Here is a 24916-nt window from a genome sequence, read left to right as displayed (position 1 = left end):
ACAGCAGCTCTTGCGATGCATACCACCTAATATTCCAAAACAGTACAAGAGCCGTGCTGAGAAGTGCTAGCTGGCACTGTCCTTAACAAGAGCAGTAGTACATTCCTGTACTCAAAATACTGCCCGCAGAGACACTAAACACGCACATCCACTCTTACGACCTGATAAAGAGTTGGCGGACGGGTACTCTGTTAGAAACGTGAGGGATATTCAGCCCGCCTTATTGAAGTCCGTTGTGCCCTATGGCACTTGTAAGAAGGCGCAGGGACCAGTTGCAGCCGGCATTACGGCCGGGTCGGGGGGTGGAAATGGGGCCGTAGCGCCCAGGAGGGGATGAGGGGGGAGGCGGGAGGGGTTTAAGGGGAAAAAAAAGATATAAAATAAAGTACAGTTTAAACTTACCGTCCCGGAGACTCCCGACTCCCAGCGTCTTGTTTTTCAATTCCTGCAGTGCACATCATCAGAAAGGCGGCAGGCAGCCTCCCTCCCCTCCACCACAACGTTTTTGATCGGTCAGGCCGCTGCCCCACCCGGGTCATTTTCTCTCTGTATGCTGCAGCATACAGAGAGAACAGGGAGAGTGGGCGGTGTTGCTCGAGGGCAGGGGGGAGTGGCTTGCCCACTGTTGTTCATAGTACTGTTTGGGCGGCCTCAGGCCGCCCAAACAGTCACTATGAACAACAGTGGGCAAGCCACTCCCCCCTGCCCTCGAGCAACACCGCCCACCCCCAACCAGGAACTTCTGCTTTCTCGCCGTGCGAGAAAGCAGAAACAAATGGTAGTTATTTCGGTAATAACTACCATTTGTTTCTGCCTTCTCGCACGGCGAGAAAGCAGGGGGCCGCGCCCAAACACCCCTATAGAGGATCCGCCACTGAATCAGCAACTTAGAGTTGACTAGGTTCTACGCAGCAAAAGTCTGCCCACTGTGTGGTAGTATTCTGAGTAACTTTTGAAAAAAATCTTTGTTAAAATCTGCAATGTATGCTGAAGGTGATGGATTGTGTGCCAAGTACGGCAAATCCATAATTACGCGCAAAACATCACGCTGCAGAATCGCACAATTCCAATGGCCCTAATTATAGCTCATGTTTTGAATCTTGCAGCTTATCTTTGCTTTGCATCACTTTGTGCCTTCTTTTGAACTGCTCAAGCAAATGTATTTCCAGTCATTAAATGTTCCTCTTCTACGACCCTTTTGAGCTCTTATCAAACCCGAGAATGACTTTAAAAGCCCACAGAAAGTCAGAGATCAGGTTAGCGGTGTCTCGGGAAATGCTGACATGAGTTATGGCCAAGGGAAGAAGAAAAAATAATTATTGGGAATGCAGCCTCTTCTTGACAGCTATACCAATGCATGTCATTTCCTCAATTGCGAGGCCCTGAACTTAGACCCTTTGGTATTAAAAGAGGCCTCTGTGCATTGATTCCGCCTTTGAAAATCTGCTGTCAGCTCCTTGCATTCACAATGAGCCGCGTGTATTAAGGTCCACTGAGAATGCAATTACCACTTGCCTCATGTCGAAAGGGATCATTTTTCCTGCAAATCCCTCTGTTGAGGCGTCTTGGTGCTTCTGGACTTTTTAAAGTGCAGCATGGAGCCAAAGAAAGTTTGGATCCATTTATAAAACTAGCCAAACACAGTTTTCCAAGACAGGCTGATTCAACTTATCAGGTGTGGTTTCACACAGTAATCTATGTAGATAATAGGCAGTTTGTCTTATATCCTATAGTATATCTTGATTTAGATTAGTCACGCTCCATCTGTCTGTCCCTACTGCTCTCTCGATCTCCAGTTCTTAATGTGTAAAATTAAATAGATTCATTAAATAAACAAATGCATAGATAAATAAATAAATAAATACACAAATAAATAAATAAATAAATAAATGTGAGCGGGTCCAACATTTTCCTTAAGAGCCAACACTACTGAATGCCCACGTTGCCTACTCTGTAGGCAGCTGAATTTTGATCTGACCTCATTCCTCTTTCTTCTATTACGCTACAATGTATGTATTTTCATCTCTCTATTGCATTTTCTTTTTCACCCATGCGGCCTCCCTCATTTATTGTTTTCCAATCTTTCTCTTCATTCATGTTTCCTTCTTTTTTTTCCTGGCCTTCTTTCTCTTGTTAAGGGACAAACACTGGTTATGGAAAATACGTCTTGTTCCCCAAAAATGAGTGCTGGTGACCACCACCTGCAACCGCTGACACAAATTAAGCACTGTTATATCCCTCTCGTACACATACCGACACTCCTCCAGAGGCTTGATCCATACTTAATTTGTGCCAGTGTTTGCCGATCCTCAGCACCAGCAGGTATGTCTTAACACTGGCACATAATTATTACAGTCCACAACATGGTGCACCTCATGCCTTTTATCCAACCGAGCACATCAGAAGAGTGTTTAACAATATTTAAGCATACTTAATTAATTAATACCAGAGTGCTAAGGAATTTTTGGGAGTTTTGCGTAATTGTCTAAATTGTCCAACTTGTCACATTTGTAGGAGATTGATGGAATAGGTAGGGCTGGTACAGATAATTGGCAGCCCTGGAAGGGATAGTAAGTACTGAAGCTGGGGTGGACTCTTGAGAATTATTGTGGACCCTGGCACTTGTATTTTTAGATCGAGGTTGACCAGCAGCACATGTGCTGCTCTGCCAAGCATGCTGTATTAGAGTATGGACTTGAAGCTCCGCCCACTCTTCACCCATATTTGTCATTGGCTTGTGTCATTGTCCTTCGTAAATGCTGGCTTCTGATTCGTTAATAGGGTTGTTAGTACCTACTTAGTAGCATTATCTTCATGTGTAACCTCCCAAGAGAAATGGAACTTTTACTTCGGTTGTTACACTGTGCGTATTTTTCAGTCTGTAAGCACTATTTTCTTTCATGAGTTTCTCCTACTACAAGCACAACATGCATGGCAACATTCTGGGTGCCATCCATGCTTTTACTTTCCGAACTGCCCGGGACAATCAGGGCCGGACTGGGAACCAAAACCGGCCCTGGCAAAGTGCTCAGCCGGCTCCCCCCTACCCACTGGGGGGGGGGGGGGGGGGGGGGGGGTTGCCGGTGCCGCCGAGCCGCCACCGGCAGCAAAAACGGCCCTGTAACAAAATCGGCCCCCAGGGGCTCAAAACCGGCCCCAACCCTTGCGGCACACCGGGGGATTGCCCGGTGCCCGCTATGGCCAGTCCGGGCCAGGGGACAATGGCTGCTGCTTAAAACTCTCGCAAATGTGAGACCTATTGCATTGCAAAGGCTTGTTTTAAAGTTAAGCACTGGACTTGAAATCGAACAACAAGCTTGAAAAAGACTCATGCTGTTTTTGCTTAGTTTACATACTCTGGCCACTGAGTAGGGAACTTGAGCAAAGCAGGAGGTTCCGTAACCGTCACTGCAAGCTTAATATAGCATATTAGGCGTGTGGTGACTTAAATCTGATATCAGCAGATTAGTTATGTTGCTACTCACTTGATGTCACTATGTATCAGCAAAAAGAATACCAGACAAGACTATTATTATAGAAGAAAAATCAATCCAGATATTTAGGTTACTTTCCGGTTTACAATTCTAATTACTTGTGGTACACTCACGTGCACAGCCCTGTGGAGAACATGCCGAGGCTCCCTGGTACTGCCTGAGCGGCCATACAGGCCGCTCAGACCAACCACGATGCTGCTCATGCAACACCGTGATTGGCTGGGAGCCTTGGTGATTCCAGCGTTGCAGAGTGAGGACGGAGAAGAGGGTGTGGTAGTGACAGCGGCAGCTGCGAAGAAGGTAAGTTTTAAAAAAAAAAAAACATTTTTATTCAATTCTCCTTCCTACTCCTGTCCCGAAGCAGCTACCACTGCCCAACTGGCTTTATTTGTATTATTCCCGCCAGGCCTCCCTGCATTGGTTCCCACCACCTGCTTGCCCACCCGCTCCTCTGTAACTTCGACATTCCAAATTGTTTCCGGCGCTTCCGTTCTATTCCAAGTTCCTGTTTTATTTATTGGTCTTAGATAGGTTTCTACTCAAATTATTCGTTTTATTGTAGGTCTGTTGTATATTCTACAGCTTCTGTAGGACAATAGATGTCCAATACAGACGTTTCCTTCATCTGCCTATGACATGCAACATAACTGTTCCTAGTTTAGGAAGGTGCCTGTCAAAAGATTATAGATGGTCTGGAAGATCAGCCATATACAATGAAAATAGAAGAGGGGCTAAAATAAGCCCTGCTTTAAAACACTGAAAGAGTCAATCATCGGGGAATGAACTTGGGGGCATATTATCAAGGGGGTTTATCTCCGCTTTTTGGCTTTAAAAGCCAAGAAAGCGGAGATAAAATTATCTCCCTATTACCTAGCTGTCGCTAACAGCAGTTAGCGACAGCTAGTAGGAGATAACGACCATGTTGGGCCCCACTTTGCATGTCAGTGATATTTATCACTAATGACATGCAAAGTGGGCGTGCCAAGATGTTAGCGACTGGAAACAGTCGCTAACATCGCTATCTCCTATTACCAACTTTTGGAGATATTCGCGCTAAGCGCGAATATCTCCAAAAGCTAACACCTGCCCTGAGCAGTTCTTAGCCATGTTATCCAATGGGAGGTGGATAACATGGCTAAGAGCATTAGCTCAGTAATGCATGAATATTGCTGACTTTTCAGCGATATTCATGCAGTGCAGCCAATTTTTATCGCATTTGCGATAAACCTTGGTTATACCAAGGTTTATCTGCAATAAAAATAGCCGCAGCTCAGCAGTAATTATCGCTATTGCTTGGTAATATGCCCCTTGATTTTTTGAGAACTTAACCCTTACTCACGTTAAGGAACGTGGTTCAACTAATAAATATAGTAGTTAGTGTCAATGCCCCTGGTTTTGAGTTTAATTGAAAAGTTGGAACCTGTCAACACAATCATTAGAGTAGCAGTGCTACTCATCCGGGGTGTCTAGGGCCCTCTGCACACTAAACATAGCTCCCTTTTATTCTCCAACACATTAGGTAGGCGTAGCAATTTTGCGTGCCTGCATGAAGTCTCATTAGACTCAGCGGCGGCTCTTCCGTTATGGGGGAGGAGCGTCGCCCCCCCCGCCTCAAAACATCAGTGAAGGAAATAAAATGATAATAAACACGTTTTATTACTGTTTTATTTTTTCTTTCCTGTCGAGTCTTGGGGGCAGGGCATGGGGGTGATAGGCACTGAGGGGGATAGACCGGCCTAAGCGTTGTGCGCAGTGAAGCTCTCTCCAAACCCCAGCTGCGTTGCTGGGTTGAGTGAGCAGGAACAGGCTCCCAGTCTACCTGGGAGCACACATTCAGAGCACTCAGGTCAATTCTGAGGCTGCTCTCATGACATGAGAGCAGCCTCAGGATTGGCTGCCATGGAGTCTGGGAGCCAGTGCCTTCGCGGAGAGGAGCAGAACAGCAGGGCGCGGCCGGCTGCTGATACATTTTTTTTTATTTACTTATTTTTTTATTTTTTCCCGTGACCCTGTTGCCTCACCATTCCTCCACAACACCGGCTGCTACTGATTGAACTCTTGCCGTTGCACTGCTAATGCCTTTTGGTGCCTGGTCGCAATATACAAAACTAGAAAATAAGCAAATAAACATGCCCATGGTTTACCAGGAATGTTCATATTGGAGCAGGACGAAGACTGCTTTGCATCAAATTGATATATGTCTGGAAAGGCACGGTGGGCAAAAAATGATGGACTGGAATGTGGCACCAGTGATTGCAAGCGGCTGAGACCTCTGCAAGCATTCCACCCAATATCTTCTACTATTTTAGTACTGTAGCCCTTTGCCATACTTCCATAAACACTGTATAAGTATCACCTTCTACTCTATGGAAGCTCAAAATAAGCTTCATTATTAGAAGCCCAGCCAGAAATGGCTGACACAGTACAAATAGGGCATTTTTCCTTCTCGGGTGAGCAAGTTCCAAAACAGGGGAGCATTATATGGTAGCAATATTGACAAAAAAGCAATATTGACAAAAAAGCACTTTTGCTGCCCCTGCTGTTGCTTTCGCATACAAACAGAAACAAGAACTGTCGTTCTGGAACCTTTAATTAGATTTAAATTAGCTGGGAGATGAGGCTAGTCAGGAGCTGTGAGATAGCGCCATATCTAACGGTTTCTGGTAATTACACAGTGTATCTGTACAACCTGATGGAATCTGCATGGAGCAGCAAAGTGCATGCGCGTTAACCCTTGGAAAATCCTGCTGCCGCAGCAAAAACAGACTAATGAAATGTCAACCCAGCCACATACTCCCCCGGCTCACTGCAAAGACAGGAGTTTAAAGCTGGGTTTGCTAATCCCACTGTAGTAGAAAGACTGCATGTTCTACAGGGCCGTTGCTGCAAGTGTTAAACGGGAAACATCCTTTACAACGCATCTTTTACCACGCAGTGCTGTTACAACGTAGGTTTTACAACGAAAACCATTACAACGCATTACACTGGGGGGCGCTTTAGGATAGGAAATAAGTTTAATTGACTATCCAACACCTTCCCTAGTGTCCACGGGGACTGGAGTTGGAATAGTAAATTAAACTATTCACTATCCAGCACCCCAAGTGTAATGCGTTGTAATGGTATGCGTAGTAAAACCTGCGTTGTAACAGCATGCGTGGTACAAGCATGCGTTGTAACTTCATACATCCATGGAAAACATCAGTTTCTTATGTCTTGCATAATTAGGCCTCTGACTACCACAAAAATCTACATTAAGGTTAGTCAAATAGTACATTTACCCCACGCAGACCTCCTAGTGCAACATAATTGGGTATATCAGGGTATAGGGTTGGGGCATGGATGTCGGGGTAGGAACAGAGAGCAGATGCTGCCCCTGGTTTGCTATTTGGTACCCCAGGCACTGTGCTTGCCACCCTTTGTCTCAGGGGGCCATGAAGACAGCAGGGGTAATCAAGTGGTATAACACAAAATGATGGGGCCCCCGTGCAGAATGGGCTCAATGGGGGCCCCATGAGCGTTTGGGTACCCCCTACACTGCAAGGGACACTCGGTAAAGCAGAGTGGCTTTCTTGAGCGTTTCACTATTTCTTATTCCATGCCATTGCATGCTTTCTTCAAGGCATGCAATGGGGTGTCTTAGAGGTCGAGGGGGCCCCATCCAAAAAGAAACCTTGGTCCCCCCCCCACACTGCAAGGGCCTCCATTATGCCCCTGGGAGTAACAGAAATTAGCTCTAGAAGTAATGTAAATTGATACTTGCATAGCCCGCAAGGGTCTCAAGGCGCTTGTACGAATACCGCTGTGGAACCCATCCTGGCTTTCCCTGTGAGGCGTCCACTCCTGGGCACCCCCAAGGTGGAGGCCAGGCATCCTTAGCGTTGTGGGGGCCGTTGTGGAGATTAAGCAAGCTATTGCCCATATTTGCAGAGTGGGACTCCATGATTGGAATAGGCACCGAGGCGAGAATTATCAGGTCCGTGGAATTTTTGAGCCCAAGACCCGTCGAGGCGGGGAATTGAACCCTGGTCCCGGGCTAGACCTCTGCATCAGGGTCTGCCGCTCTAACCATTGAGCCACACTTCTCCACAGAAGTGTGGCAGTTGGAAGCTGGACAATCAAAATGCATTCTTTGTGGGTTGCAGCTCCCCAAATTGGCCCAAAGGTGAACCATACCAGGCCCAATCAGCTGCTCTCTATGCATCCAATGTGCGCTGTATCTGTGGGCTATGGAAACCCACTACTACACTCCTGTACCCCAGTCCCCCCAACACCTGCAGCTGTGAAAGCTCAATGATGACTAACTCGCCTGCCAGGTAGCGCCGCGTCCAGCACTCTACGGGCACAGGCAATTCAATTTCACTTCCTCGCTGCACACCTTAGACTTTCTTTCCACTGAAGTTGTTGCCACTAGCATTGAGTCCTGTCTTCCTAGGGGGAATATAAGCCTGAATGCCACAGAGTGTTTAAATAAAATACGCAAACATAGCATTTTAAATATTTTTTTTTTAAAGATTTCTTGTTTTGTTTGAACTTACATTTTCCCTCAGAGAAGCAAAGCATTCAGCTGGGACACCATGCTAGCAATGACAACTTTTGTGTAGATTCAACACAAAAAGATGATGGGCGGAATGTTGAACATTGTCAAACATTCACTGGCAGTCACAGATCTGGGTTTGTTTAATCCATTGGTATTTTGCTAGCCACGCCATTCCAGTTTGGACCCAGCCATATGCAAATCAGCCTTGACCCTGTTCCCCATGGTAACAGTCCAGCCTGAACTGCCAGGCCAGGTCCTCCCTGGACCAGAAAACAAGCATCTTGGGAGACAGTCAGAGGCATTGTGGGACTGAAGAGCCTTTTTTCCTCCTCCCACAGTGTGCTGGAAATTAAATACTGCTCCCAGTTAAATTGCAGCTCTTTTGCCTTCTTTTTATGGTTGGAGGGTGCCAATAAGTGGTTTGCTCACAGTAGTATTCAAACCCATCTTTTTTCGCTCCCTGTGCTTCTCTATACATATAGACTATTTGCCAGCATTCTTCAAATCAACTTTTGTGTATAGGTGTGATTTACTCCTGTAGTACTCACAGCTTACTGGTGAATTCCAGGCAGAAAGCTGAGAGGACTTGAAAAGTAAGTGACACCTACTAATATCAAAATCTTGCAAACCAGGCTCATTTACTTTTACTCATTATTGCTTAATTTGAGCCAGTGGTTTCTGGTGCTTAGCAACAGCACTTTATCATCAACACCAGAGCTTTTCATGAGCACCAATTAAGGACACATTAATTTGAGGGGAGATTAACCGAAGTTGCCTAGAATCTCAAGATGTTGAGCTGGCGCGGAGACTCGAACTTGGTTCCCCATCTCCGAAGTCGGCTGCTCTGGCCATTAGGCCACATCCGATCCCCACTTTCATGGTTAGTAGTTGGTTCTGTTTTAGGTGGCGCTAACAACAGGAATGGGCTGGCGCATGCTGGCTCTTGACGAGAGCCCCGGCACTTATTTATTTTACAAATGAATCATTGGTTTAGATTCAAATCATTTTATATGGCATTTAGGTCACAATGCTGTAGAATTTTATGTAAAGAAACAGCAAAAAATGATGCATACGAAGAAACGATGATGGCTCCCAGTCTAGCCCGGCAATAGTTGAATGTTTTGGCGAATGCAAAACAAGGAGGGCCTTGTAATTCTCTGCATCTGTCACAAACTGTCCTTCTCTGTCCAGAGGTCATTAAATATCATGCAACACTAGTCTCACAATAGACATGCTTTTAAACCATGGTAATCTTCCAATACTGTAATTATATTCATTCCAAGCCACATTCCACAAAACTGGACCTTTTTCCCAGGGGCGTAGCTTGGTCAGTACGACTGGAGGGGGGTAGAGCTGCAGACTTTCTGACAATTTGATTTGATTATAGGATTTATATAGTGTGTCTAGGCGCTCAGCGGATAGTCAACCGGCATCTGGATAATGAAAGTGGAACTTAGCTAGCAAATAACCAGGTTTTTAGTGATTTCCTGAAAGTGAGTAATGTCGGGCTGTTCTTGATCTCTATTGGGAGTAAATTCCACTGTTTCACTATACCCAGAATGGAGCTTCTTCCTCCCCAATGAGCAAGCAGGCTGGCATATAATGTTTAAATACTTTATTGGACAAGCAGGGTGCACGAGAGGGGCCTCTGGGGCAGTGGAAAGGGAGAGGAGTGTGGATTTGTAGGAGTACGAAGAGAGAAAACATAATATTTTGTAAAAAAGGCAATTTTTTGGAGGACTTTCAGAACAGAGAGGGAGTGTGTGTGCATTTTTACTGTGTGTATGTAAACATTCCTGGTGAAATTCAACTGACATCTCACAATACCCTACTGAAACCACCTGTACCCAACTACTTATCAGAAAATACATTTATTAGTGGGAGTGTAACACCCCAAACACCCTCCCTAAAGCTACACCCCTACTTTTTCCTTAGCCCACGCAAAATGAGCTTCAGTGTGAAGAATAGTTCTAAATTTATAGAGCCGTGTCTCCTTTTCCCATCATTGCCAACTTCTAGGTTAACTGGTGAATGGATGCATAGGTCTCTCGAAGATTTAGTGGTAACATGGCATCAGTACTTAATTTGACCCATCAGCACTCAGTTCTCAGGACCGGCCATTATTTTTTATCAGCACATCCTGATCCGAAACAAGAGAGAGAAAAAAAACACAACCGCAGTGGAAAGAAGGAGGAAGAGAAAGGCAGAAAACAGTGACAAGGACCAAAAGGAGAGATGAAAAAGAACCTGCAAGAGTGAGATAAAGACGCAGGAAGTGTTCGGGGTTGGATTCGGTTCCCTGCGCTGCAGGGAAATTCCTCTCTAACGTCCTTTACGGTCATTTCTAGAAATGTGCGTAGTAGTTTGCTTTTCTATAATTATGAAACATTTCTGAAAAATGTGGCAAAATTACATGTAATTACGCAAAATCCGTATTTAGTTCTATATTTTAGTGCAAACGACATTCTTGAGTCCATCGAGAGAGAGAGAGTGGGTTGAGTGTGTGTGCACATTGGGAAGAGGAGTTGGCCTAATGGCTAGGGCGGTAAACCTCAAATCTAGGGGAACTAGTTTCGAGTCTTGGCAACGACGCTGAACATCCTGTGATTCTGGGCAAATCACTTAATCTCCCCGTGCCTAAAAAAAAATTAATGCGTCCCCATATAACGCAACTGGTGCTATGTAAAGTGATCTGATACCCAATACCTTCAGGTCAAGTTTGCACTATATAAAACTCTGTAAAATACAAAATACAAATTAAAAAGTAAACACGGTGAAATTGTATTCAGAGAAGTATTTTCCATCAGCTTGATGTGGCACGGAAACATCTTTTCATTGATAATAAAGTCCCTATGACTGCCATGCTACATAAGTAACGGGTAACGAGTGTTAACTTGCAACTACCTCTCAAAAGTATTATAAAAGTACTTCCAAATACTGACACTAAATCAAAATACAGACAGAATTTCAATACATTTAAATGGTAAAAGTATGAAAGTCAACAAAAATTACACAAGTTTTTAAATTGTCTGACTTGCATAAGAACTTAAATAGGACAACATTAAAAATAATGAATATAATTGCAATCCAACACAAACGTGGCCAAGACGTGCTAATGACTAAACCTAAGGTCCTCAGATGATGAGGTGACAGTGAAGGATTCTGCCTTTCCGAAGATAATAAAAATGAATATGAAGTGAGGACATATATCTTGCATACGTTTTACTTTATTTTCTTAGAGCTCATGCGTAACATGTGACGTTATATCAAGGCGAGTAATTCAGCTTCCTGAAATCGAATTATATTTTAAAAATAGCAATCATTCTGCTCAATACAAAATTGAATGCATGTATATGTGCATAAGAAGATTTATAGGCCGATACTGAGTTTTACAGTGTTACAAAATTGAAAATTCTACAGTAGGAAGCACACATAAAATTCAAGCTATTAAATATTAGTTAAGTGGAAAAATATAAAATATATATATTGTAATGGATATTAGCATTTCAACTGGAGCAGACAAAAATGGTTAAAAATAGGTCCCAAAATTACTGAAAAGAGTTATGTAAGATACCTTTAGAATAACGTCATAGAGCTACACAATTGTCCTAAATCTTCCTAACCTATATATTGTGTCATGTCTTATGTTTTGACACACTAATATGCAATTAGGATGAGCTAAAAATGTAGGCTAGCTTTCTAATGGGTTCTTGCAAAATCACATAAACCGCTGCATTTTGAATATTTTTAAGTGCATTGATATGCAGCCACTTTACACATACCTCCCGCCGAAAATGTGTATTGAGGCGGTGATTGAGTAAGCAGCGCGCTATTGTTTTGAAAAACAAAAACTGGGGCATTACCCAAACAAAGAGGTAGTCCTACAATTGTGCACCGATCAAGGGGCGTGAATGGCTTAATTGACAGAACTCACCAACATAGAAAAAACAGAGAATGATGCTCTAAGGGGTATTAAATGCAGCTTTTTTAATTCATAGTATCATCTGTGTTAATTAAATTACTTTCTACTAGTGGCTGCTAAGTAAACTTGAATGGGAACACATAAAAACATGCATCCCTCTGTGTTCAGTCGACCCTCGCTGAAAAATAGGACCTGCTAAATTTATGGAAAATTTCCAGAACAGATGGTGAAAAACTGAAACTGTCCTGGAAAATGGATTATATCCGGTTCACTCTATCTGAAGGGCGCGGTACAGGTTTGTCCGGTCTAACTATGTAATCTTTCCAACTTTATTTTACAATGCACTTGTGGATGAAATATTGCAGTTTTCCTAAATATGGGTCTATTGCACGTATGTGGTATTTCAATATCGCAAACCTACCCGAAGGCAACGGATCACTGTACATGGTCAAAGACAAGAATAGAGTCAATGGGTATAAGGACAGGGAGCACTGTTGTGCATTGTGATGTAGTCTTCTTTAAAGAGGTGAGTCTTTAACTCTGACTTACATTGTAGCAGTGTTGGGGCGGTCCTGGTGTATACTGAATGCTGTTCCAGATCCTGGGTGCATAGGTGGAAAAGACCGGCTGCTTTGTCGATTCTTTGTTACACTTTTGAGTCTGCTGGCTGATTGTGTCCTGGCTGTGGGTGTGCTGAGAACCACCAGAGATGTTGAGCTTGTCTGCAAGAGAAGTGGTGGTTCTGGTCTTGATCTATTTACTTTAGTAAGCAGAGTGCTGTGTTTGCTGGGTCTGGTGGATTAGTAGAGTAATGCATACACCACATGGGGCCTGTGTTCAACCTTCTGGACTTTAACAGACGTGGTGGTCAAGACCTGTGATTTCAAAACTGCCATGAAGGGACTGATGAAGGTGATGCATATCTTATAGTTTGCAAATGCATCTTGTGGACCTTACTAGATGTAGGTACCACAATTATACTCCATACCAGTGAAAGTATGTGTTTTATTATCCTTTCAATCGGCTTTTAAGAAGAGTGACTGATAGTTTTGGTCCTGAGGAAGGTCATGAACCCCTTTGTCTATAGAGGCAGAAACATGTTAACCAGATTATAACATAGGGCATTATCCATATCCCTACCTCACTTAGCTTGGTTTTAGGTATATCCATTGGGGGTACCAGCATAAAGGTTGTTTTCACTCACCAAGAGATAGTTTTAAACTCACACATTTTTGTTTTGCACTCTGCACCTCTCTCCCCTATAAGATAGAGGAAACCCTTGGTTTGGATGACAATAAACACCTCCCGCTCCTCTCCTAATGGAGAGTTGTAGCCCACACTGTGTACCTTGCGGTCCCAGTGTAAAGAGTGTACCCTAGGAAGAGTGAGCGTTCTCGTCTTAACACAGAAGTGCTTTCAGGTTTCACCCTTTCTTCTTTTTGTCATGTTCTTTTCTGGCGGGTACCATCTTTGTACACATATGTGAGATAGATTATGTGGAGTAGTACAGTGGGTGGTGATAAATACTGCAATAAGACCCTCTCCTGTGAGACACCCTTCAGCCTCATGCTCACAGGTCCCAATCCCAGTGGGTCTCCTCAGCCTTTCATCCATCTGCGGTCGATAAAATGATTACCATTGAGATGGGCAACACAAAAAATATGTTATTGAGCCCCAAGATGCCTACGGGTTAATGTATGGTTTACGAATGCACGTGATGTGATGTTACTTCTTATGTGTTTTGTTAGACTCTTACCAACATGTTGTTGTGGATTACTATACAGATATACATTTGTTTATGCAAATGAAAATTAAGGCACCTTAATACACACTTCTTTGTGTGATTGCCCATACGTTGGTTCAAGTCTACATTTCGAAAATGAATGCAAACATCCAAATGCACATTCATTCAAACACATCTACATGTTTTAGGTGCATTTCCAGGCTTTCTAAATAATTGATGAAGTAGAATGTATTCCGTCTTTATTATGTAAAGTCCATTTCATCTTGGACGGATACTAAGTGAACTGGCACAAATTGCCTTGGTAATGGCTTTTTTTGGAGTACTGAGCAAGTCATGTTTTTCAGATAGTCGCTGAAAATGACTTAGCTTTTTCTTAGCGCATCCAAAGTACATATAATTGCTGAACATTTGAAAAGGTTTTTACTCAAACGTCTGAGGATACTTTCGCCATTTTATACGTACAAGTGGGTCCCATAGAGATTATATCTGAATGTCAAGTTAGGTGGCATTTGATGGCTACAATTGTGAGAACTTTTGAGTGCTTTATGAATTATTAATCAAAACCTTAGAACAAAAAATACCAACCTTTCAACTATGATCGCTGTTCACCCAACTTTCCATTTCTAAGCATGTATGCCTCTCGCAACGATATATGACATTTATTGGGATTTATTTAATGATTTCAAAAGTTATACTCAAAAATTGAGTTTTAATATCTAACTTAGTGTACATTAACCCCAGCCATCGTAGCGCTATTGTGTCGCTATAATGCATGTAACTGTATATAAAGAAGATAAACAGCCGCTGTGTATTGTGGTCCTTTAATGGTCAAGGATTTCTGGTGAAATTATAATTAACAGTAAAAAAAAAAAGTGTTTTACATGTCACCTGCGCTCCATGACGGCTAACCTTGTATGTATTTTTATGTTAGAGTGAAATATGGGTTTTGAAAATACTGCTGATATTAACCTGCACTATTTTTTGTATCATTTAATTTTGGGCCTACTTTGTTGACATAGAACCCTCTAATTTTCTGCCCATACACTTCAGGCATGCAGTTTGTGCCCCTTTCTGTTGTAATAGTAGAGCATAGCTGTGCCCACTAAGCACTGGGCACAGGGCATGGCCCCAGCCCATTCCCTGAGCCGAGTCATCCCGCCACCAAAGCAGCTGTGCACAGAGTTAGAACTTTGGTGATGCATGGCTGTACCAAGCACTCCTCCACGGTGCTGTGAGGGACAGGGGATGCGACCTAGCCTGGGGAGACCGCGGCGGTCTCGCCAAGAATATTGTGACCTCAAGACCGCCACTCCACCGCTAAAGAATAGCAGTTCGCTGGCTGTGTCGGCAGTCCCAGGGCCGACTGACCACCCTATTCGTAATGGGACGGTCGAAGCGCCAGTGTGGTGGAGGCTGGAACGCCATTGCTGTGCCACCACAAGTCTGCCAGTCCTCGTACCTCCAGACTTGTAAGTAGGACTTTAGTGTCTAAAGAAATACATCGGAAACTGCACATTGATTTTGGCCCTCTCCACTCCATATGTTTTCATATCCCACCCATGGCCTTTCCAGATCCTGGGACCCACACAAAGTTGTTTACACCTCTCCTGTCTTTGCGAACTACCCATCCCTCATCCCCGCTGCTTGGAATCAGACCTTCTTCTTCTTGCCCTATTAAAGCGCGCAGCTCGTGCTCGGATGCCAGTTTTCTTGCAGGGCTTACCACCTCTGTGCACAATAACTTCACTCACTCTCTTTTGTTGAGACCGCCTCTTGTTCTGCTGTTCCTATTCTCCCTGTGCTTTTTCACTGACATCTATCGCCCTGAATAGCTCCTCTCTCCAACCATTCTCCCTCTGTACTCTTGTCCTTGCCTTTGCTGTTTATCTCTTCTGCTTTCCTACTCCTTCGTGTGTTCCTTCTGTGTTGTTTTTACTCCCCATTACTTTCCCTGCTCTCTCTCTGTGCTGTAAGGAGATCCCTGTTTACGCTGTGCTTCGCCAGTACTGCGGTTTCTTTCCTTACTGTGTTCTCCCTGTCGTGTTCAGCTGCGGCGCCCCTTAGTGCTATCATCTAAGGCGACCACGTCATTCTGGTCATTATGACCACTGTCTCAGATCCTGAACTTTTCACCAACAAATCACTGATTTCAGGTGTGCTAGTCAAACGAGTTGAATGGAAGTGAAACAAGACTACAAAACCCAGAATGCATCAGGATAGGACTGGAAACAGTGTGTGTGGTGAGCTGGCATGAGTTTTCCACCCTACTGTTATCCCTCTCGGTGAAGTGTTCTACCAATGCAGCTGTGCTCTCTTTTGCTGCTTTCCCGTGCCTTGCTGTGCTCCCCAGTGGTGCCACCCATACCCTTGAGGTGCTCTCTTAGAGCTGCTATCCCTCTTCTTCCCATGCTTCTACTGTGCAGAGACGTCTCAGACTAGGAAAAAAGCGGACAATTACCCAGGGTCCCACCTTCTAATGGGCCACTGTGAAAGTAAACGTTCTCTCTATTCCACTCTTGTCTATTTCTCTTCAGCAGTCGTGACCGGTATGGCTCGCAGGTGGGGGGGGGGGGTTCGCTGAGGGGGCTAGGGGGGGTTAAATAATATATATTTTTTTTAATTTACCTTCCTGGGTCCTGCGACGTTGCGGCTCCTGGCCGGGTCCCGTTTTCCTGCTCTCCTGCTGAACAGGAAGCAGGCAGCTTCCCTCTCCTCCCTTCAACCAATCAAAACTCTGCAACATTGTGATTGGTGGGGACATCGCCCAGCTGGGCTCCTATAGGGAGGCCATGTTCTCCATGTAAACTGCATGCAGCCCACATGGAGAAAAGGGAGAGGGCATGACTGGATTGGTCAGCCCCAGAGGGCAGACCAAACAGTCAGGGCCCGCAACATTGGGCAAGCCACACCTCCCCAACCCGCCCCCCAGCCACCCTCCCACCCTCCACCAGACATACCCTCCTGCTTTCTTGCAGTGCGAGAAGCAGAACATAAAATGGTAGTTTTACCATTTTATGTTTCTGCTTCACGCACTGCGAGAAAGCACTGAGGCGACGCTCCTCCGCCCTAATGGAGGAGCTGCCCCTGCTCTTTAGGACTTAATTTGTAAAAATGTAAGTCCCAGCGCCCTTGTAGGGAGGCCACTGCAGCTTCCACTACCCATTGGCCATGCTAGAGCTACAACTGACAGTACCTGCACAACTTCGAACCATCGCACTGCTACAAGTGTAACAATTCAGACTATTTGAGTTCCTCAAAGGAATAATAATGGCTTGGGTGGCAGGAGTTAGTTGGATTTAATGTACATTGAATTAATAAACAGCTGTTGTTCTGCTCATCTGTAAATTACACAAACAGCACCACTATGTGGCAGCACTCATAAGTGCCAGTGTTCATAAATAAGTGCTAGTGCTGAGCACCGGAAACAGCCGTCTCAAATAAAGCACTGCTCTATCTCAAACCTTTAACACAGAATTCTATATTATTGTTGTTATGGTACTTGAATTAGCAGAAAATGGGTAATAAGGTTTAACGTCCTGAAAAGGGTCCCCCAAAATATCTCTTGTCGTCCTAGACCACTAAAAATTCTTAAGATGACACTGCCTGCACTGTTCCCCTATGATGCTGCAGTCTTTATCCAGTTCAGCTGTCCCGCTCGTTCTGCGGTCAGTCTGGGCGTAGGGTGCCCCGATGCCTAGCTGCTAAGTTTTGCGAGTCTATGTGCTTCTGCAGTCCAGGTTCGGAAAATTCTGGGACTTGTAGCATTGTTTTAAAATGGAAGAAACAAGACTACAAGTCACAGAATTCAAAGAAAAAACCTGGAATAGAGCAGCTCATCAGACATGTACTTGGGAAAGTTGGTAGGGATGCAGATGGCTCCATGCCACCAGGTCAGCACTTTTACATACCTGGATATTACTTATAAATATCAGTGTTATCAGGTGTGGTGCTTTAATCAGCTGAACTAAAATGAATCAAGACTACAACTCCCAAAAGTGATGGAAGTAAAAGCAAAGACCAGGAACGGAAAAGCTGTACCCTGGTGACATGGAGCCATCTGGTTGCCTTTCGGATGTAGCTAAGCACCTTGTTTGCTCCTGTCCCTCCCCTTGCTGTCATGGTACCCCTGCTGCCCTGCTGAGATCCCAATTGCTTCTGTCCCACTCCCTGCTGTGCACAGAGGCACTGTCCTTTGGTCCCTCTCCTTGCCTTGCAGGGCCAGCTTTAGGGAGGGCGGTGTGTGACCACTGCGGCTGCACTGGACGTGCTGTATTTTTACAATAACTTAAGATATAAAATCACCTGCTGCAAGCTATAAAAAATGTCAAGATAACTCTTTTGATTAATGTTCCTGCTACAGAGAGAGTTCGGCAGTGGCGGCTCACCGAGGGAGTGCTGCGCGGCGGTGCAGAGGGAAGGGGCAGGGTGGGAGGGTAGTAGACTCGGACATACGACGGAACGGATTCAAGTAAGTAAATAAATAAATAAAACAATGTACCTTGCGCACGCTGCATCGCCGAGATGGCGCTACAGCACGCGCAAGGTAAATTGTTTTATTTATTAATTTACTTACTTTACTCCGTTCCGTCGTATGTTTGAGTCTACTACCCTCCACCCTGCCCCTCCCCTGCCTCACCGCCCAGCAGCACTCCCTCGGCGAGTCGCCACTGGAGTTAGGAGTAGAGAGAGAGATCGGAGTTTTGCAGGCACAGCAAGTTCAGGTAAGAGGGGTTGGGCAGTGGGGAAGGGGGAAGAGTCGACAGGCGATGGAATAGGGAAAATAAATAAATAAACAAATAAATAAACCCACATACTTTGCGCTTGCCGCATCGCCCACTCCGTAATGCGGAGCTGCGCAACGTAAGTGGTTTTATTTGTGTTGACTTACCCCCCCCCCCCCGCCCCGGTGGCCCACAGATCTTACCTGAACCAGCCGCGCCTGGGGTGTTGTCTAGTGGCAGTTTTGACTCACCGTAAAGTAGCGCAGAGGGTTAATATGCCTGCTGCAAAGAACAGATCTATACTTTATGCGGATAACTGAGTGGATTAGTAAAGCCCGAGTTTACCAGCACTTTAAAACAAATGTAATGTATGTGAGAGAGGGGTTATGGAGAGATGAGGGGCACTTTTGCTGGGTGGTAGTGAGGGAAGCTGAGGAAGAGGTCATGGGACGGTGGAGGCGCCCAAAAAGATTTTCGCACAGGATGCCAGCAGCGCTAAAGCCGGCCATGCTCCCCCACTGCTGATGTCTGCCTCCTTGCTGTGCTTCCCCAGATCCAAGCATGAATAAGCTAATCCAGTCCAGACTTTATATTTGCATTCTGGGACTTGTGGTCCTGATTTTACATTGGCATATGTGGGACTACAATGCAAAACTGCACAGGAAAACCTGGACTGAGTGGGCTGCTACGGCTGGACGTGATAACCGGTGCTGTGGCTCCCTTGGTGCTGCTGTCTCTCCCGTTGCATCGCCCTCTTTCTTGTGCTCAGACTTTTCTCCTCCTGCTAAGGAGTTAAGCTATTTGCAGACGCTCCCTTGAGCTCCTGGCAGGCCGGGCGGCGGAATGCCGTCATCCTGAAGGCTGGAATCAGATTAACTGAGCATCGTCCGGGGGTGCTGCCGGCCGGGGCGAGCTGCAGCCCGCACGGACGAGCCCTGCCCCAAGCTGCGGGACAGAGCGTGTGGGAGCAGCATGCGAGACTGTGGGACCTGGGGTCAGATCTGCGCACACCCCCTAAGGTACTGACTGCCCAGCCTGTCAGAGCCCGAGGCAGTGCAGGGACCCCCTCAGCCTAACTCCATCTATTCTTAGAAAGAGAGGGAGAGCTGGGATCAGCCAGGCGATCTGCTGCGCACACCCCGCCCCAAGTTGACCTACCCGGGCTGCAGCTCTTTGGGACCTGGTAAGAAGATGCTACGAGCCCTACAGTGTCTGTCCTCCAGATGTCCCATAAAGGCGCAGTCACATGGGGCAGATTTACAAGGATCTTGCGCCAATTTTCCCATGTTAAAAGTGACGCAAAAGTGGCGCAAGGGGCTTGTAAATCTGCCCCATTCTCTTTAGCTCAGTGTGTCCTCCCCCCGCCTTCCTCCCCTCTCCTTCCTCCCCTCTCCTTCACGGGTTTACCTCTTTACCTTGTGCTGTCACTCTTTTCATAACTCACATCCCAAACTCCACACGTCCTGTCAGCCTCTTCGCTCCCCCTGACCGCGCGCAGCTGGAGTGCCTGTGTGCACGTGTGTGTGTCTTTTGCTTTGTAGTTACTCTAAGATCTCCCTTCTCTAGTGTGCTGTTTGCTGAACTGAACATTTGCATGCTGCTTTTCTCCACTTGTTTGCCTACACTGCCCCCACTTTCAACACGGCGCCCCCTAGCCCCCGTCTAACAACACTGCAATGTCAAGCCCGTCCGCTCTCCGTGCGTTTGCTTTGATCGTCTGCCTGTTTAGCAGTGACGAGTTTTTCCAGATGTTACTTTCCTCGGAGTTTTTCCAGCGGCAGTTTTGTACCCCAGCTGTTCACAGAGGAGGGATACGTCCGCGTGGGGCCGAGAACAGCGTGATTCGTTAATGCCCTGCTCTGGTGCAATTAACAACCTTAATTTGCAAAACGACTGAAGGGGGAAGGCACTAAAACAATGAACGCGCCATTTACATCATTTATTCAGCAGGCCATGTATTTTTTATCCTCGCTGCGTGTCATCTATTCTGCAGAGATTGTGGCCCGCTTTATGAGTTTCACATATAGATGGGCAAATGTTTTTTTATTTTTTTTGCTATTTGAACGGGAATCTAAGCAATTGCGTCTATCTCGGAAATATACAAGGGAGATAAAAAAAAAATATGCATTGGGGGTATATTCACAGAGGAGGCTCCAAATTCTTAGGAGAATTAACCTCTCCTGTTGTGGTGATTGAGGAAGTCTGGGCGGCGCTGAATGCAGCCTTTTCCACAGAGTCAGAGGGGCATATGTACAAGCCCCTATCGCCACAGGAATGTCACTTTTTAGGCCGTTTCTGTGGCGATAGGGGCTTCGCCTTACTTACAAGGCAGCGTTAAGCCACGCAACGTGGCTTAATGCTGCCTTGTAAATAAGGCCCCCTTTGATTCTATGTTTAGCGTGAAAGGGGTAGGCAGTGGATGTTGCGGTGGGCGTTCCACCGCAAAACCCATTGATTTTTTACGCTGCCTCCTATGTACAAGGATGGCGTAAATAAGATGCAGCGCCAAAATGAAGACCAGAGAAAACCTGGTCTTAACTTGGTGAGACGAGGAGAAATGCTTTATTTCTCCTTGGTTTTGCTTTTTCCATGTGTGCTGCCTTGTGCAGCATAAATGGAAAAAGCGAAAGCCCTTGGACTATGTATGTGTAGGACGGTGTCCCTTCCTATACATAAACAATCCTTAAAAAAAATGCCATTTTGTAACTTCCATGTGTGCTAAATTAAGCAACACACATAGAAGTGACCAAACTGCATGTAAAGATTGTTTATGTGCAGGAAGGGACACCTTCCTACAAATAAACAATCTTCCCCTGCACGCAGATACATTTGCACTATGGAGCAAGGGTGCCTGCGTTGGTGCTAAGCTGCTAAACATAGCGCGAGTGCAGAGAGAAACGCAAGGCTGCACCCTGTCCTTGTAAATATGGTGCAGCCTTGCGTTTCTGAAGTGGCGGAGTGAGGCGTTAAGCCATGACGGCTAACGCTTCACTCTTTGTACATATGCCCCAGGGTTCCACATCAGTTCGCCTGGCTGCTGTAAGCTTCGCCCACAGAGTCATGGCGCAGGAAGCCAAGACCTACGTGTTGTCGTAACGCATGCCCAGACCGGCAAGCGGGCAATCCCAGGGAGGCTGATGCCCGGGGAGCCCGCTTTCGGCCTCCAGGAGTGTGGTGGTGCACGTTACTGGTTCCAGCGCACATTAGCACGTCTGCAGATGGGGGCTGAATTTAATATTTTTGCCAGGACTGTTTTAAATTCCCAGTCCAGCCCTGTCCTCAGGGTGTAAAACCACCTCCTCTGCTGAGCCGTCTGCCAGGCTGCTGAAGAGCACACACCTGTTGAAATCTGTCAGCAGCCAGACAGAGGCCCACAGAGCAAAAAAGCCATACAGAAGTCACCGAAGGAGGGGGCATGGAAGACTGAATGCTGGGCATTCATTCACTCTGCCGGGGGCTGAGTAGGCGACCAACTCTGTAAGTAGAAGGCATGTACGTCACATGCTGTTTTTAGACCTGAATAGCAGAATTCGAGCCACCCTTTCAGCGTGTAGGTGTTTTTAAGCAAACCTTTTATATCACTGCAAAGCAAATGTTACTTCACTGGTAATACTAATTATATAATTAGAGCGGCATTTTTATTGACGTATTTTTGAAAAGCATAATATTGAACTGTCACAAGCCCATTTTGGTTACAGGTTATTCAATATTTTCATAGGTTAACGTCCTTCACTATGTCACATTTGGAGCACACTTGTGGGACATCTTGCACAACACCAGTCCGAAACAGTAATAAGCAATGCTTTTATCAATTCTGTTCTCTCAACCATGTACTTCAGAATCCTTGGCCCCTTGTCTACAAAGCACTTTAAAACCACAAGATGTAGGAAAGTGCTTTAGAAGTGCTGCAAAAACAATGCAGTGTTTATGCCAGGCCAGGACCATTTTCTGTGGTGCGAAATTTACAATATGCCATTGTTTCCTTGTGCAATGTGGGTACACATGTGTGCAGGTTTGTCAGCTTCCCGATTGGGTGAACCTTAGAGTGGTCAGGTCAAATGACCATCCCTCCACCTGTCAAGTGAATGGTATGCCCCAAACCTCCGCATATCCGTGCAGATCTTAGTGTTTGTGTCTCTTGATGTTATTGGCTGTCTCTGTTGGACCAGAGACATCTGGGATTTGACAGGTCAATTGAACCTTTCATTCTCCTCTGCTCCGAAGACATCCATGTGAGGTTAAAAAGCTGAATTTCTCTCTGAGATGATGGTTTTCTTTCAAAGGAACCCTGTATTTTTGTCTTTAGCAGTGTTGAAGCTATCAAATATCACGGTTCCAGCTGATGGATGGATGTTTCCCACTGGCCGTAGTACCATAGTAGTGTTAATGTCTTGGAAACACTCTTAAATTCCGCATAGGTGCAGTCTCTTGGATTTGCGCTGTGAAGTTATGGTTGCCATAGAGCTATTCGCTCTTTTGGTTCAATTTTTGTAGTTGCTAGGTAGTGAGTTTTTCTAGGTCAAAGCCTGGGAGGAGAGGTTGGGTCACCCATCCCTCTACCTCCAACACTCATCTCACTTAAGTTTGTGACTTGTGTGCTTAAAGTATGCATTTATTTATAGAGCTGCTATTGGCTGAGCCCATCTACCTTGGAGGTGGTCCTTGCCATCTCCGATAGAAGAAGGACTCCTACTGGTTTTGAATTCCCCTATTGTGGGAGCCTCGTCTGGGAATCAGGCTAACATAGTATCTGAGTAAGTGTTCAGTGTATTTTTGTTGTCATGCATTTCCCTGGGGTAGAGTTCTTAGTGGGGGTCAAAGGTTGCAATCTTCCAAAATACCCATATATGTGTGCAAATACCCATACATGTGTGTAAGGAGCGGGCAGAACAGGTGAGAGAGAAGAGGCTGAAACCCAGTGCTTAATTTGTAAAGTAATAAGAGCCAGGGCCCTGGTCAGGAGGTTACTGCAGTTTGCACCACCCATCGCTGCCAAAACAACTACTAACCATCTCTCTCACCAACAAGTGTGACAGTTCAGATTATTCCAAGTCCCCAAAGCTAAAGGAATTTATGGGGAGGCAGGTATTAGTATTTTTTTTTAATGTATATTGTATTCATAAACAACTGCTGTTGTTCTGCTCATCTCTAAATTAGATGATCAGCGCCACCATGTGTCAGACTGCCATTAGTGCAGTGTTGACAATTAAGTTCTGGTGCCCAGCACCGGAGACTAATTAAGTGCTGGTGCTGAGCTCGGAAAACCACTGGTTCAAATTAAGCACTGCTGACCCATCTCCTACCTTTAGTACCAAGGGCAGAAGATGAGTGCATTGGACAAGGCTGGTACTACCATCATGGAGTGTGGAATCAGAGCAGAAACTGGGTAGAAAACCATGCCGTGCTTCACATGACTACCCACTAGGTACACATATGCCCTGCGTGCTTCCACAGTGGGATATCCGAGAGTCCATTGTTGGGTTTAAGCCAACACCCTCCATCTCTCGAGCACCGGGACTTTACAGCTGCTGTCATAACAATGCACCCTCAAAGGGTACAGGAAATGACATCAGCTTCACGTGGGAGGGATGATCTATTACTTGGTGCCACTTGTTCTTGCCAATACTGTGGGTGGAGGGCAAGCTTCTTGCCCTGCTGGGTGTGTGTGTCAATTTGCAGGCGGGTCTTACCGTGCGCATATCTGTACATGTATCTTTGCAGTTTTGTATGTGTATTTGTGAGCCTGTCTGCCGTACATACCTTTGTGTGTGGCTGTTTAAGTATTATAATTGTATTTATATAGCGCTTATTACCCCTGACGAGGCGTCAAAGGGCTTTTTCGGCGAGTAGCACGCTACCTCGGAACCCGTAAAGGATTAGTGTTGAATTAGTATAGTGAAATATGTAATTTGAGTGGTGGAGAGCTTAGTCAGTTATTTGGATTCAGAAGGATAGAAGAGGGAAAAAAGGTTGTATTTATAAAGCGCTTGTTACCCCTGATGGGGTGTTGGGGTACTTTTTCGGCAAGGTCCCTCTGTATGTGTCGGTGCTTGTGTATTCTTTTGTCACGCGCGCGTGTGTGTGTGTGTATGCGTGTGCATTCTGTTGTGAATGTTTGTCTGTGCGCTCACACCCTTCTAGCCCTCCCCTCTTCACAAACCATACCACACCTTACAGCAATTGCACTTCTCTGTGCCAAGTCCATTACTCACTGCAAATACATGCCTGTCTTCTGCGAGCAAATTACAAGTTTAGCCTGAAGGTACCCTTCCTGCCACATTCAGTTTGCAAATATTTACACAAAATAGATTTTCGTGTTCACCATTCCCTGTTAACAGTTTAGTGCTATATCGAAATCATTAAGTGAATGAATAACGTCAGGCATTTTGTTTACCTGTGATTGTTTGTTTTATTTGCTTTTTTCCTGTGTATGCCAGTTGACCATTGCCTTCTGAAAAGGTTCAGTAAGATCACTGCTTCTATGGTTTGCTGATACTT

The 24916-nt window shown here is 45.4% G+C and overlaps 1 protein-coding gene across 4 annotated transcripts in view; it reads left to right on the top strand.

Annotated features, from left to right (window-relative positions):
- SCHIP1 (schwannomin interacting protein 1) overlaps positions 1 to 24916 on the top strand; it is a 1820134-nt gene that overhangs the window by 1566567 nt on the left and 228651 nt on the right. The window contains exon 1 of one of the 4 annotated variants that reach the window (XM_086944212.1): positions 19294 to 19437. The exons of 2 other annotated variants lie outside the window; for them this stretch is intronic. The gene's annotated coding sequence lies outside the window, so the exon portion shown is untranslated. Of the gene's footprint in view, positions 1 to 19293; positions 19438 to 19467; positions 19602 to 24916 lie in introns of those variants that run through there. One more of the 4 variants, XM_086944213.1, reaches the window with a different exon arrangement.

This window comes from Lissotriton vulgaris, chromosome 11 (genome assembly GCF_964263255.1).
Source record: "Lissotriton vulgaris chromosome 11, aLisVul1.2, whole genome shotgun sequence".
In the NCBI taxonomy this organism is placed as follows: domain Eukaryota; kingdom Metazoa; phylum Chordata; class Amphibia; order Caudata; family Salamandridae; genus Lissotriton; species Lissotriton vulgaris.
This window is presented reverse-complemented; position numbering and strand designations above follow the sequence as displayed.